The sequence below is a fragment of the Colias philodice genome, chromosome 11, assembly GCF_061535455.1.
Source record: "Colias philodice isolate Cphi_HAF_F1 chromosome 11, ilColPhil1 Martin Lab GWU primary, whole genome shotgun sequence".
NCBI classification, from domain to species: Eukaryota; Metazoa; Arthropoda; class Insecta; order Lepidoptera; family Pieridae; genus Colias; species Colias philodice.
The window spans coordinates 10,246,534-10,261,365 of record NC_143096.1 but is presented as its reverse complement, the minus strand read 5'-3'; the positions used below and the strand labels follow the sequence as shown (position 1 = coordinate 10,261,365).

The window sequence follows — 14,832 nt, the reverse complement described above, 5'->3', positions numbered from 1 at the left end:
CATAAGTTTTTCGGCAATTGTATTCAGCAGATTTTAATAACGACTATATAAGAATAATAATGCGCTGATCAGATTGTGTAAATTGTAATCGGTTGCAACGTAGTGAGTGCACAAACTTAGCTCGAAATGTCTTTGGGGGAAAGAGACTTATCTTTAAGGCCTGATTAAGGTAACATAAAGTAACTTTATAAATGTGAAAAAATTCACGCGCATTGCGTATATAACACTAATTGATAAACAAGAAAAAAAAATTCAGTTTATCATTTCATTAGCCGGGAAAAAATTGTCAAATAACTTGTTGAAAACGCAATTTTGCTAGACTGCAGCCTTAAGAAATGACGCATTTATAAGATTTGGATTATTTAAATGTGGTGGGATCTCTATTTCTGGTTTTTTATTTATGTTGAGCGACTTTTTGAGATTTTTCCAGAGCATACGTGGATTAGTAAACTGGTCATTAACTTTTTTACTAAAAAATGCACGTTTCTCGTTAAATAAAGCTGTATTAGTAATTTTTTTTAGTTGTTTATAATAATATATTTTTTTTAGTTGTTTATGGGAGTTCACTGCACCAGCGCTCCTTAGGATGGACCGCCTATTTTTGTCACTTCGTTCATCGCTGTTCGAGAGTGACTTCGTGACCACCATGGACTTAGATCATCGCAGGTGTTTCCCCTTTTGTCGAGGTATAAGATTATTCGAATCGAAAAATCTTATGCTTTCATAAAAACTACTTGCGTAATCGATTACAAACACTCTGCGTTTTCCTAGGCTAAAACATCGAAAGGACGTCTGCGAGTGCTCCGCTAAAAATGCCGTTTTGCACTGTCAAGCCTTGCAGAAGCAATTCAAACATGTCGAATATTAAAAAAGATGGAATAACCTTTCATTTGTGTATATTTTTTTAACGTACATTTCTAATTATGTAAATGCAATTTCTAATAATCGTCGATGTATTTGATGCGTCATCATGGAAAGAAAATATACAAATTTAATCTTTATGAACTAAGAGATAAAGTTGAATTTAAAACGCGATAATGAACCGCATTCCTTACGAGTCTATCTTTTAGCCCCTTGACCACCGAGCGGCCCGATCGGACCACGGCCCACGACACAATAGATTTTCTATTGTGTCTGTGATTCCGGGGGCTGAGGCATTAAAGAAATACAAATTTAATCTTTATGATCTAAGTTATAAAGTTGAATTTAGAACGCGATATTGAACCGCACTCCCCACGAGACAACTTGGAATGAAATACAAATTTAATCTTTATGAACTTAGGGATAGAGTTGAATTTAAAAACTCGTCGCTTAAAAGGTCATAAATTTTTACGACTTTCATGACACAAATTATTTTTGTGAATGTGTGATTGTGTTTCAATAGTGTGAGTTACCTTCCCCGCACCAAAATCAGCAGAAAGTTTAGTTAGAACATTTGCCAGCGTACTCCATCCATTACTTAATGATCTAAGACCATGGACCACGTTGCAATGAACTGTTTTTGTCAAAGAATTACTCGAACAATTAGAACATAAATTTCAACGTAAGATGTATAGGTGCCCGTAGCTGTATTGATGAGTCTCGTACTTAAAAACCGATAGATGCTGGTTCAAATCATTGCCGTACATCTTTTTTTTTTCTTTTCCCGTATTTTATGGTCATATAAATAATACTTTTTATAAGGGAATAATTAAGAAGAAAAAAGATATAGACATTTTTTTAACAGAAAATAAAGAATTTAAATAATATATATTACTAGCGGTCCGCCCCGGCTTCGCCCGTGGTACATATTTACGTTTTCTCTACATAAAAACCATCCTCGTACTTCAAGGAATATAATAAAAAAAGAATTATCGAAATCGGTTCAGCCGTTCTCGAGTTATGCGCTTACCAACACATTTTGCGATTCATTTTTATATATAAGACTAGCAGTCCGCCCCGGCTTCGCCCGTGGTACATATTCACGTTTTCTCTACATAAGAACCATCCTCGAACTTCAAGGAATATTGTAAAAAAAGAATTAACGAAATCGGTTAATCCGTTCTCAAGTTATGCGCTTACCAACACATTTTGGGATTCATTTTTATATTATAAAGATATACACTACTCTGATCACTATGTCGAATGTTTGTAGTGGGTGTCGAAATCTTATTAAAGGTACTCTCTTCTTTAAGATGCTCCACAATCCTATATAAGTTACTCTATGATGCTCCACCACCGCGTTGCTATGAACTGTATTTATCAAAGAAATACTCGAACAATTAGAGCATAAAGGAGAATGACCACGGGTGGTATCGGTAAAATTTTAGTTGTGCCACGTATTCGTGATATTGTTAATTCCTATTTGTATTTATAATGATCATATTATGTATCAATATTAAGTCTTAATTATACCGGATAAATTGAAATAATAGTAAAAGTTATTCTTTTGAAACATGTATGACCACGTATGGAATCGGTAAAATACTAGTTGTGTCACGTGTTCGTGATATTGTTAATTCCTATTTGTATTTATAATGATCATATTTATCACTATTAAGTCGTAATTATACCGAATAAATAGAAATAAAAGTAAAAGTTTCTGTTTTGACACATATATCTATCTCTCTTGCAAGCGTCCTGCGTCATATGTCATAGTTGAATGAATGTGTTCGACGAATTGTTCGACGTTATTTATTTTGAATTATAATGTTTATTACGATTTACTTTTCACATTTGTCTTGTAAATTAAAATATTACCTATGTAATAAATGTAAAACTTAACGTTCATCGTTAGTATAAACTCGATAAAGTATTTTTTTGAAGCGTTGAATAAAACTATTGTTTTAATTTTATTGTCGTGAACTGCGGCTTATTTACATAAAAACTTTAATCGTTTCTAAAAGTACTAACATCATCGCTGTACATCCACATTTTTTTTTCTTTTCCCGTATTTTATGGTCATATAAATAATACTGTTTACAAGGGAATACTTAAGAAGAAAAAAGATATAGACATTTTTTTAACAGAAAATAAAGAATATATATAATATAATTATATTATATACACTACTCTGATCACTATGTCGAATGTTTGTAGTGGGTGTCGAAATCGTAATAGAGGTACTCACTTCCTTAGATGCTCCCTAAAAACTAAAATAATAATTCAAAAACACCGGAGTTTTTAAAACAACGCCCTCTAGATGTAATAATTGAAAATCGATAGTTTGCTGTTTCCTTAGTTCTAAAATTGGTCACTAGGTGGCGCTTTTAAAACTGCAAATTAAATAATAAGCTCAAATGAGAGCGCCATCTAGCAATAAGCTGAAATTACGGGGTACGATCTCTAGTATGACAATCATCAGTCCTCTTTAGATTCTATTAGTCCATGGTAAAATGCAGCAAAAAGCCCTATTACTGCGTTTGGATCAGTTATTTTGTCAAGAAACCCAACTAACATGCAGTAAGGTCAAAAAAATACTGCATTTTAGTTAGTTTTTTAAGAAAAAAGTGTTCAATTTACTAGTGCAGTAAGAAAAATAGCTAGTTCACAGTTGCAGTATTTAAAACATTAACTGCACTTTAGCTAGGAATAATCATATCTGTGTCATTATGCTATCCAAACTAATCTGCAGTAATGCTGTATTTTACTGCGTGTTAGTCAGTTTATAATGATAAAAGAATGTTAAGTATTCACAACTAAAATGCGACAAGCTTTGATTTTACTGCATTTTAGTTGGGAGTTCGTGACAATAAATTGTATTTTCTTAATTTGCAGTAAAAATAGCTTGTATGGCGGTAAATTTTACTGCGTATTAATTTTTTTTTTTAATTTTTTTCCAGAAATATAAAACTATCTAAAGAACTGTAAAATTATATTGCTTACTGCATTTTAGTTATGAAACCTTAAAATTTAATCTGCAGTATAATTTATACTGTATTTTAGTTGGGAAATCACGCCAAATTGTTAATTTTTTTCGTTTGCAGTAAGTGAAAACTGTTAAATAAAAACCATTCTTATAGTCTTAGAAATAAGTAAGTTAATTCAATAGAAAGCTTAAGAAACCCGCTTTCAGAATCACTAATAAAACGAAAAATCACAAAAGGGCTGTTACTGCTCTTTAGCAAGGGCGGATCCAGCTTTAGTGCCAGGGGGGGTCACATAGACGTGGTCAATTTTCAAAAGCTATATTTTGGTAATTTAATTGATGCGTAGACACGCGTAGATTAAAAAAAATGGTCAAGTGCGAGTCGGATTGGCGAACCAAGAGTTCCGTACAAACAATTTTATATGTTTTAATATTAATTTTATGCTTTTTGCGATTTTTCCTTTATCGGTGCTATAAGACGTAAGTTTCTATTAAATAAAGATTAAATATCAAGATTCTGTGTTCACGGGAAGTACCCTGTAGGTTTTGTTTCCTGGCAACACTTGCTAATGTTGATAAGCATGTAATGTATGTTTTAGCAATTTTTCCTCCATCTGTGCTGACATTGCTTTTAACCAAATTTCAGAACTCTGTGTTCACAGGAAGTAGTACAACACCTATAGATTTTGATTCCCTTGCTATAATGTCGAAATTTGCGATAATTTACGGCATAAACGGCTGTATCTTTTGATTGCGTTGGCTTATAAGTTTGATTTTTTCACAGCTATAAGGAACCGTAGATTTGAGTATTCGGTATGAATTTCAGATTGATACCTCCACGCGTTCCTGAGAAAAAAGGTCTCGACAGGCAGACAAACTTGAAAAATATATATTTTCTGCAATTATTCCTGTATCTGTACTATAAGATGTTGCTTTGTACCGAATTTCAAGATTCTGAGTTTACGGAAAGTACCCTGTAGGTTTTGAGTTTTGATTCCCTTGCGAATGTCGAAATTTGCGAAATTTTTCGGCATTTACGGCTGTATCTTCTGATTCGATGACATAGAAGTTTCATTTTATTATAGCGTAAAGGTATTATAGACTTGAGTTTTTGGTATGAATATCAAGTTAATACATGTCAGCGTTCATGAGTAACAGGGTTCTAAGTTAAAATTTTTTGTTATATTATAATCTAAGGAAAAATTCATGCTTTTCGCAATAAGTAAACTAAGTCGTTGTCTCTGTGCCTATGTATGATTTAATCTTTAAAACTACGCAACGAATTTTGATGCAGTTTTTTTAAAAATAGAGTGATTCAAGAGGAATATGTAATTTAAAAGGTTTAAGAGAAAGCGGGCGAAGCCGCGGGCGGTAAGCTAGTCTGCGTTATAAGACGTTTGATTGTACTAAATTTCATGACTCTGTGTACTCGGGAACTACCGGTTTTGATTTCTTAGGGAGTGTCGAAACATTTCAGCAATTACAGCTGCATCTTTTGATTGCGTTGGCTAAAACGTTTGAATTTTTCTCAGCATCAAGGGACTGTAGACTGTAGGATTTCGACATTAGCAAGGGAATCAATACCTGCAGGGAGCACCCTGTCCCGTAAACACAGTCTTGAAATTGAGTAAAAAGTATCGTGTTATAGCACAGATGTAGTAATAACTGCGAAAACCCTAATTATTTAATTAAATTAAATAAAAATATTTTTTTTAATAATTTTAAACTTACAATCCCTTTACTCATGAACGTCTACATGTATTTAATTGATATTCACATCAGAACTCGGGTCTATAATAACTTAAATCTGTTATTTAATTCAAATTCTATGTCAACGCAATCTGAAGAAAAAGCAATTAGAGCCGCATATTCTGTAATTCGCAATTACTTGCAAGGGAATCATCAATCAAAACCTACAAGGTACTTCCCGTGAACACAGTCTTGAAATTTGGTTAAAAGCAACGACTTAAGCACTTACAAGCACAGATAAAGAAAAAAATCCTTTAAACAAAATTGTAAGATACAACATAATGAAAAAATATGTTTGCTCGGAGTCCTCGGTGCGCGAGTCCGACGCGCACTTCACCGATTTTTTGTTGTAATTTGACTGTATTTTCTATTGTTCATTTAAAAAAAATTGCTATTTTATGTCTTATCCACGAACTGGGATATTTCGATATTTGAGGTTTTGTGGGAAAAGTGTAACAGCAAAAGTTGTAGAAAAAAAATTAATTACATACAACTTTACCATTAGGTACACTTTATTCCGCAGTTACAGTTTTTTTTATCGAAAAACCTGTTATTTGTCCTTAAATTACGACCACAGGTCGACCCTAATAAAACTTTTTCTATAATATTTGTTATATTCTCTTCCGTTACCGTTTGTAATTGATTTCATTGTTCTATAGGTATTACTTTTATGTCTCAAAATTCAATAAAAACATCATATTAAACAGTATTAATTTGTTAATAATTTAAAAAAGTTAATATTAAATTAGTGGTCCACTTAGGTCGTGGACCTATCCTATATCTAGGGGGGGGTCATGACCCCGTGACCCCCCCCCCTGGATCCGCGCTTGCTCTTTAGTCTCTGGTGGGCAGATTAGCTGATGAAATATATGTATATTTTTTTGTCATTAAATTCTAGACATTATTATGCAATATCCGAGATATATCGATCAATGATTCCGTGCCAAAAGCGGAACATGACAAAAAGAAAGGTGAGATAGGAAATTAGTTAAATTATCCTACCATTTTATAGTTATTTTAGTTGTATGTGTTAGTTTATATTCATCTTCAGTTAAATGCCTGTTGGACGTTGGTACATTATATATACATACTAGCGGTCCGCCCCGGCTTCGCCCGTGGTACATACTTTCGTTTTCTCTACATAAAAACCATCCTCGAACTTCAAGGAATATATTAAAAAAAGAATTATCGAAATCGGTTCAGCCGTTCTCGAGTTATGCGCTTACCAACACATTTTGCGATTCATTTTTATATATAAGACTAGCGGTCCGCCCCGGCTTCGCCCGTGGTACCTACATGTTTAAACTATCCTATCTCTCAAGTTGGATCGAACTGCATATGGTGTGCGAATTTTATTATAATCGGTTAAGTGGTTTAGGAGTCCATTGAGGACAAACATTGTGACACAAGATTTATATGTACATATACTAAGATAAAGCTGAAGAGTTTGTTTGTTTGAACTCGCTAATCCCGGTAACTACGGACTGGCGATTTGAATTCAAATTCAAATTCAAATTATTTATTGAAAAATTATTTCGGTGTTAGATAGCCCATTTATCGAGGAAGTAGTTATATATCACCTCGCTAAGACCAACAGGAGCGGAGCACAAATCGGACCAGTAGGTCCTGAGATTATCGCGTTCAAACAAACAAACAGTCAAACAAACTCTTCAGCTTTATAATATTAGTAAGTAAGTATAGATTTAATGGAGATTAATATTGTCACCGGTGAAAATTGATTCCAGAAAATAAAACTGGAAAGAAATGTAGAAATGGAAAAAAGAAAATTCCCGTTAATAAACACTTTTTTTCGGTTGAAACACGATAGTTTTATTTTACGTATTATATTTTATAACTTACTAGCGGTCCACCCCGGCTTCGCCCGTGGTACATGTTTACGTTTTCTCTACATAAGAACCATCCTCGTACTTCAAGGAATATAATAAAAAAAGAATTATCGAAATCGGTTCAGCCGTTCTCGAGTTATGCGCTTACCAACACATTTTGCGATTCATTTTTATATATAAGATTACATTGCCTGGCCTGAAGGAATTACTGTGGCAAAGGGAAGGACTGTAATAAATATTTCAGAAACTGGAAAACCCTTACAGATGCGACATATAATCACGTCTTTAATTCAACTGGGAAAAAGTTGCGTCACTTTTCAAAATTTACGACTTTAGTAACCATACCACAAATATATAACAGCGACGAATATACGGTTTGGCGATTATGGGGCAAAAATAAACACGGAAATCCATTTTTTTTAATCTAGCGATATTTTTTAGAGCTATTTATTTTGGCACACATGTCCTCCAAATCAAAATTTGTTGCGCAGCTTACCTACGCGTGAAATAAATTGTCGCCAAATTTCTGTGGGTTAAATAGAAATCTATTATTAAATTGTTTCCGTATATTTTGCTATTTTATATAAATTATTCATTTGAGAATAATTTATAAATTTTATTAATGCGAGGTCATCGAAGGGCCGTGTTATGTTACCATCACACGCAATTTTCTGTTGTTCTTCGTATTTGTGCTGATTCATCATCATTTGTCATAATAGTACTTACTACTTAACTATTACAGTACAGACGGGGCTATCAAACTGATATTATTGCTGAAATTTAATATTATTATTCTTGGTTGTACGATTTACCTATACTTTCATACTCTTTTCGACACCATTTCTGAACTAGGTCTGTAGTATGAAAATATTAAAAAAATAAATGATCTCAAAACCATTTTCACTCCTGATGGACAACATACTGTAAACAAAATGAATAAGAGAAATGCTCAAAGTAATATAGCCACTAATTATTGTGCAATGTATTTTCGTGTTCTACAGAAAAACATTAACGAGTCGCGTGAATTAGCATGTGCCATTCCTATTTTTACACTACGCTGTAAACTGTTTTCCCTCTATATCACGTTTGATCCGGCGTGGAATTAAAACTTTCGCATTGAAACCTACAAAACACTCTTGTGAAATGCTTGTGAAACGTTTTTATGAAGTACTAGCCGACGCCAACGACTTCGCCCGCGTTATGTGCGATTTTTTGGCAGACAATCCTGGTAGACTGCTATTATATGTACCTACCTATATATTTGTAGTCTATGAATGAAACAATCATCCATTCATAAATTAATGAATTAATAAATAATTCATTCATATATTAACTACTGTATACTTCATAACTTCTCGATTCTGCAATGCAAGGGGCAGAAAATATCATTTGAAATTGCAAACAAACTTGAAATTTATAACTTTTTGAATATTGTGCTTTATTTATAAAAAGAGTCCAGTTGGATTTTAATATTATTAAATAAAAAATAAATATATTTGCTTATTTTCAAATTGCTGTAATATAAACAGTAGGTAAACAGTTTTTTAAAAGGCGTGCCGGAAATGGTTTACGCGAATTCATGAATAAATTTTAATAAATTATTAACACGTTCCTACGTCGCAGGATTCCATTGAAAGAAGTGTGGCGCGTAATTTTGCCTTTTTTACATTTACATACCTAGTTAATGCGTGTTTTATAATTTTTAATGACTTCTTTAACTATTATTTGTACCAATTATCCTCAAATTGCTGTGTTATTCTAGCCAAATTTTGTTATTGTGTTCGTAATCAATAATTGATATTGTGTTATAATTCATCGCGAAAATCTTAAATGATTACATAAGTATTATCAGATTAGAAAATCCAATGTATTCAAAGGAGAAGTAATGAGGACTTAATACCTATTACCTCTAATGCTGAATCAAAAGAAAAAAAGAATCTAATGACAAAAAAAATATACCAGCCGAATTGATAACCTCCTCCTTTTTTTGAAGTCGTTTTAAAAATTGATTCAAAACTAGATAATTTTTTTTTTAATTTTCGCAAAACGTGTCAATGTATATTAAACTAATTCATGACGTAGATAATATAGTTGCTTCAGTTGGCTAGACTGACCATTTTATGGCTTCTTAAATACCAGTGCGCGACAACAATAATGGCCGACAATCGGTTATCGGGTCAAGGAAGAAACGGGTTTAGATTCAAGGTGACCGTAATCGTAATGTGCTAGTACATGCTCTATGTACCCTGGGTACTGTATATTTATAAAAATATCTTGTTTTTCTTAAAAATAGGTGGAAAATGCAATGAGTAAATGCGTGTTCTAATAAAATTTACAAAAATTACACTAAAATGTATTATGACACATTTTTAAATTTTAATAAAGGAAACAAATTAGAAAGATATCGTGAAGAATTCGGCTAAGGAATATGCGTAAATCTAAGGCGTAAATTCAATACATTTATTGTTCATTTGAGTAGTCACAGTCAGACAGTCAGACAGTCAGACATTGTAGATGTCTCATCATTATTCAATAATTCTTGAAAATAAGTAAATAAACATCAGAATAGTCTTTAATCTAGATTATTTAAGGAATATGGATAGAAAATAAAATAGTTATTATCTAATCTATTTAGGTAGTTACCTTTGTAAGTAAATTACGAATACGAAATTTTAACAATTACCTACTTACGTGCGCGTGCCTACCTAATCCCAATACTTGTGTTTATGTAAATAATCGGAATTCGAAAGTCAAGTGGGTCAATGTCGGTCGGATTATCGATTCAATATCGATCATTTCTGTAAACACAGACAAAGAATGATTAAATAAACTGAAAATTATCAAGTGCGTTATGAATGTGTTTTGTTTTTACGAGGCTTTTAGATTTTTAGGGTTCCGTAGCCAAAATGGCAAAAACGGAACCCTTATAGTTTCGTCATGTCCGTCTGTCCGTCTGTCCGTCTGTCCGTCTGTCACAGCCGATTTACTCGGAAACTATAAGTACTACAGTGATGAAATTTGATGGGAATATGTGTTGTATGAACCGCTACAAAAATATGACACTAAATAGTAAAAAAAAGAATTGGGGGTGGGGCCCCCCATACATGTAACTGAGGGATGAAATTTTTTTTTTCGATGTACATACCCGTGTGGGGTATCAATGGAAAGGTCTTTTAAAATGATATAAAGTTTTCTAAAAAACATTTTTCTTAAAGTGAACGGTTTTTGAGATATCAGCTCTCAAAGTCGTAAAAAGTATGTCCCCCCCCCTCTATTTTTATAACTACGGGGTATAAAATTCTAAAAAAAATAGAGGTGATGCATGCTAATTAACTCTTTCAACGATTTTTGGTTTGATCAAAGTATCTCTTATAGTTTTTGAGATAGGTTGATTTAACTGTAATTTATTATATTTGCTGCTACGGAACCCTTTGTGCGCGAGCCCGACTCGCACTTGGCCGGTTTTATTTCATTTGTTATCGTTGAGTTCTATTTGAGTAGAGTAGAGTTAAAATTATTATTCCTATTAATTGACTTCGGTGATCGGACGAGAACCGGTGTATTCAACGTGGTATGGACGTTGGCAATTAGTTACTTATACAAATTTTGTAATCAGAATTTAAATGTCTATTGTCTATTAAACTATTTATCAGATTAACTACCGTAAAAATGATAAAATTCACAGGCGTGTATTATTCTAGCCTAGACGGGATTTATTCTGATACAATAATACATAAGCTACATCACTGTCAAGTCTCATCAAAATCCGTTCAGTGATTTGCGCTTAAAAGAGTAACAACACAGACTAATATACTACATAATATAATACTATAAAGAATAAAAAAAAAAATATAATACTACGTATACAAGTAACAAGCAGACATCCCATCCATACATTTACATCCACTTCGTATTTATATGTACAGGCTATAATATTATGTCGATAATATATTTAGATAGTAACATACAATGTGCCGCGGCCGGTGCAAACACATTTAAAAGTAATATATTGCGTCAGATGGCAGAATATAGAAAAGGTCATGACAAGTTAGGGTTAACTACAAAATACAACATTATCTGTATGGAACTATATTGCAATTGAATCAAATTATTGCACTAAGCCGAAGCTTTTATTAAACATTTTGAATTTATATATAAACATACACTATCTCTACGATAACAACTGCAGACATAATATTATAAATTATTATACTTAGTCAGTTTTGGGGAAATAACATAGGCTGATCATTTTTAATTAACCCATCTATGGTTTATAAATTATTGAATTGAATTAAATCACAGGTCAAAAATCAACATAGGCAAAGACTTAACATCATCAGGCCTTAGAATTGTATCAAGAGAATTTGTTAAAATATGAAGTACAATAATTATAATAGAATGTGCGAAAAGTCAAGAGCACTCTGTATTCCATCATTCTGATATTTTGATGTGATGTAAGACCGAAAAAATCTACATATTTTTTCTGGATTACATATAAATATTGAACAATTACAAATTGAATTAATACTGAGGCCAATGAAGGCAAGAAGTATTGCAACTTGCAGTATTATTGACGCTTTCGGGTAGCTAGAGTGTGTTTGTTATACGTTATCTCATCATTTTCACATAGCAACCATTTCCCATGCCTGTTTCTACTGACTTTTTCAGCCTCTGTAAGTTTTTGCGACAAATAGCAGCCTTTGCGCGCCTCTAGGTGTATACCTATCTCTATGTAAAAAAAGACGGGTTGCACTCCGGGAGTTCCGGCAGAAGTGAAAACTTGATTATTAACGTTGAGCATGTTTGATATTTTGGAATGGTATCCGTCTTACGCTTTTTCGATCAGGTCACGTGTCCTGACGCGAGTTTAAGATTTTATACCCATTACAGAAAAAGTGCTCAACGCCGCTAAAGAAGTTTTCACTTCAAAAAAACATTGTCGTCGAGTCAACCGTTGGTGTATTAACATAAGACAAAAACTACTTGCTGCATCTGATGCATATTGTTATTTATTTTAAAAAGGCTTATTTTTTGCTGGTGTATAAATATTATGCAATTAAAAAACGAGTATTTTTTTCTTTTTGGTAACTACTAACTACCATATGGGGAAAACCGTTGGACAACAAATAAATATAATTTGGAAAATCCAAAAGTGCACGCCTCATATTTTTTTTTAATAAATATTTATTAATTACTAGCGGTCCGCCCCGGCTTCGCCCGTGGTACATGTTTACGTTTTCTCTACATAAGAACCATCCTCGTACTTCAAGGAATATAATAAAAAAAGAATTATCGAAATCGGTTCAGCCTTTCTCGAGTTATGCGCTTACCAACACATTTTGCGATTCATTTTTATATATAAGATTATTATTGTTTATTTAATAACAATTAAACCACATCGAATCAGACCCTGAAAAATGAAAGGGGTCTATTCCTGAGCATACTCAAGCGTAAGAGAAAAAAAAAGACTCGATTAGTAAAGTATTTCGGTCGCTATCGTGTTAACAAGAAAAAGGATCCGCACATACAGACACACGGACGTCCAAGACAGAACTTTTTTAAACTGTTTTTTAACTAGTTTAAATAACAAAAATGACATCAAAAATATCATGAACGTTAAAAATAGTGTTTTTTCTTAATATGTGTGTGTATGTATTATCTTACAAGTGCAATGTATGATACATAAAGACATTTTAAGTTTGAAAAATCAGATGTTTTGCGCGAAGTGACAGTAGTACCCACTTCAACGCTTCGCTTATGAGGCGTGCAATATTTTTTCTCAAATATGTCCAGATGTGTGTTATGAAGTTATATTTGCGAGGAAGAAAGTGTTTTATTTGAAACTCCGTGAAACGATCTGATGAATTTTAAAGAGAAGGAATAGGTTAGCGGCCCAGATTGTAAGGCTACCTACAGACACGAAGGAACAGACCTTTATAGTTTATTGACTTCAGGGCCGGTCGTGCACGATGAACTTCATAGATATTTTATACTAACTGTAGTCTGTAAGTACTCATTAACTGTTAAAATAAATAATCCTTGTTACAAAATGATGGTATAAAACGATTTTTAAAAATATATAATTTCAAGAAAATGAAATGGCAAAAAGCCAACATCACGCGGTGTTCCCAGGCGGTCACCCATCCAAGTACTGACCGCGCCCGACGTTGCTTAACTTCGGTGATCGGACGAGAACCGGTGTATTCAACGTGGTATGGACGTTGGCGATGATGAAGAATAAATTAATCATCACATTGACTACTATAATATTGTTAATACTTACTTCAACGACGCGTCGTCGTCATAAACTTAGATGTAGCTGAAAATAAGGAAATAAAAGTTACGCATTAAGGGCTTGGTCTAGTAGTGCAAACAAATGCATCCTGTCATCCTATATGTAAATAATACAAATGTACTAAGGGAAAGTTGCTCCACTTAATTTTTAAAAATTAAATCATTCGTATGCATAATTTAATATTCGTAATAAGTACCAAAAATGACAATTTGAAACAATTTTCGTGAAAATTACACCGGGTGATTTTTTTTATCAGTACACAAAATTTGCGAATACTTTCTATTGATATCTTCAACTTTTTTTTTTAAATTTGGACGAAATATAAAAAAAAAATAAGCTTTCCATACAAAATACATAACTCTATACATTTTTTTCGACCTAAGTTTCTTAGTGAAAGTTGTTCAGTTTAACTAATAAAACGGATAAACAAATTTTGTATATAATAAAAAAATGTAATGTTTGTGTTAAAAAATTATAAAATAGAAAAATACGCAAATGAGAACAAAAGATATTTATTTCTAACTAGCTTCCGCCCGCGACTCCGTCCGCGCGGATGTCGGTCTTCGCGTCTTCTACAGATTTATTATATTATGTATAATATTATATAGATTTATATTGATAAACCTAATAAATCTTTTGCTAGCATTCTGATGCTTTATCGGTTGCACTGGATTTATCTCTTTTTTTTTTCAATCGCTTGAATGATATAGGATGGGTCCTTGATGGGCATCGAATGCTGAAGTCTCGAATCAATCAATTCTGACAGTAGGCAATTTATGTAAAATCTTGATAATGGTCCATCATTTTATTTTGCCTAAACGTTACATAATTTTTTATATATTCTATTTTTAACGAATGATTCACTCCAGTCCAAACAGCAAAGACTTCTGCTTCTGCAACGTCTAGTTGCAGAAGCAGAAGTCTGCTTATTTGTATTTCAAAAGTGTTATTTTTTGCATTGTATTTCAAATATTATTTTTTTTTATTTTTAACCGCATCTTCCGCATTCATGTCTTTTGCCGGAATTAGACATTTAACTTCTACTAGTCCCATTTTCCCTTTTTGATATGGGAGTGTATAAAGTAATTTTTTTA

General features: G+C 32.7%; 1 long non-coding RNA gene and 1 other non-coding gene across 2 annotated transcripts; both read right to left on the bottom strand.

Moving 5' to 3' along the window:
* Positions 1-4,615: 4,615 nt before the first annotated feature.
* On the bottom strand, positions 4,616-5,043 carry LOC149484842 (uncharacterized). Its single transcript, XR_016316243.1, has 2 exons — positions 4,768-5,043; positions 4,616-4,707 (listed from the first exon to the last, which is right to left on the bottom strand). It is a non-coding gene; the product is annotated as an uncharacterized LOC149484842 (long non-coding RNA).
* Positions 5,044-13,550: 8,507 nt separating this feature from the next.
* On the bottom strand, positions 13,551-13,669 carry LOC149484841 (5S ribosomal RNA). Its single transcript, XR_016316334.1, has one exon. It is a non-coding gene; the product is annotated as a 5S ribosomal RNA (ribosomal RNA).
* Between the last annotated feature and the right edge of the window lie 1,163 nt (positions 13,670-14,832).